The sequence below is a fragment of the Rhinoderma darwinii genome, unplaced genomic scaffold, assembly GCF_050947455.1.
Source record: "Rhinoderma darwinii isolate aRhiDar2 unplaced genomic scaffold, aRhiDar2.hap1 Scaffold_466, whole genome shotgun sequence".
NCBI lineage: Eukaryota > Metazoa > Chordata > Amphibia > Anura > Rhinodermatidae > Rhinoderma > Rhinoderma darwinii.
This window is the reverse complement of record NW_027464011.1, coordinates 46,517-47,690: the sequence shown is the minus strand read 5'-3', so window position 1 is coordinate 47,690 and position 1,174 is coordinate 46,517. Positions and strand designations below refer to the sequence as shown.

Genomic DNA, 1,174 nt, shown 5'->3' with positions numbered 1-1,174 from the left:
TGCATCAATCAGTGGCTGGCTCAGGTGCAGCTCTTTAACTTACCTAAAAGGGAGGGCGGAGAGAAGACAAGGAAGGTGAGTGAGCTGTTCCAATGTGAAATGCCGGAAACACAGACACACAGACGACACAAAACAAGAGGTGGCAATGTATTCATTAATTGCATTTAATCAATTAGCTCATTATCACTCATGCATTGTCCAACAGGTGTTGAAATAATGGGATTAAAAGGGGAGATCCATTCAGAAAGACAGAAACAATGGCAAACACAAAAAACACTTTTGGAATCTGATTTTAGTCAACACATAAGGAAAGGGTGCACCGGTCCTGGAAATACTGCAATACCAGGTCAATGCGTGGAGTGGACAGAGCAAGCTCTATTTCCATCTCCCTGTTCTAAAAATCCATTTAATATATGGTCCCCAGATAGGGGACGTATCAGATATTAAACTGATAAGAACAGATAAGGTTTCAACAAAGATTTTATTGATTCACAAGTTCGTCATACAATAAAATACAATATGTACATTAATATAAAGCTGTTTTCCATAATTGTACATTCCAAGTACTGTTTGCATCTCTTGTACCATAGTTTTTCCTGTCCCTTAAAAAATATATGTACATTTCACTAAAAGCAAGTTTAATACATTCGTCCACAGAAATAAAATCACGTTTAAAAAGTAAAATATTTCTGACTTTCCAAATGGCGTTTTTAAGACAATTTATCATACTCCAACAAACCATGTACTGTTTAAAAGTTGGGCAATTAAATAGTCCGTAAAATATATATTCGTATGTTAGATCTTTTAATCCACAAGTCCATTTTAAAAGCACGCCGACTTTCCTCCAAACTTCTTGTGCGTAAGGACAGTTCCAAAATAAATGTAGCACAGATTCATCGTTCGCACAAGAGTCTCTTGGGCATTTTGCCCTTGCCACCAGGCCTCTCCTGTGCTGAAAGTCTCTTGTTGGGAGGCACTGGTGGACCATCATCCAGGCAAGGTCTATATGTCCATTTGCGAGAAATTTCCCAAAAACGTTCCGCCATACTTGTCTAGACCTCGTCTGGGAATAGTTTGCCACAGGGATAACCTCCTCATTCCCCCTTAGGATTGCAGACAGTTTTCTCTGGTCCTTTAAAACGTCGCTTTCTTGGTCCTTTAAATGAAATGTTCG

General features: G+C 38.9%; 1 pseudogene; it reads right to left on the bottom strand.

Annotated features, from left to right (window-relative positions):
• Positions 1-309: 309 nt before the first annotated feature.
• Positions 310-480, bottom strand: LOC142718403 (U2 spliceosomal RNA; annotated as a pseudogene).
• Positions 481-1,174: the final 694 nt, after the last annotated feature.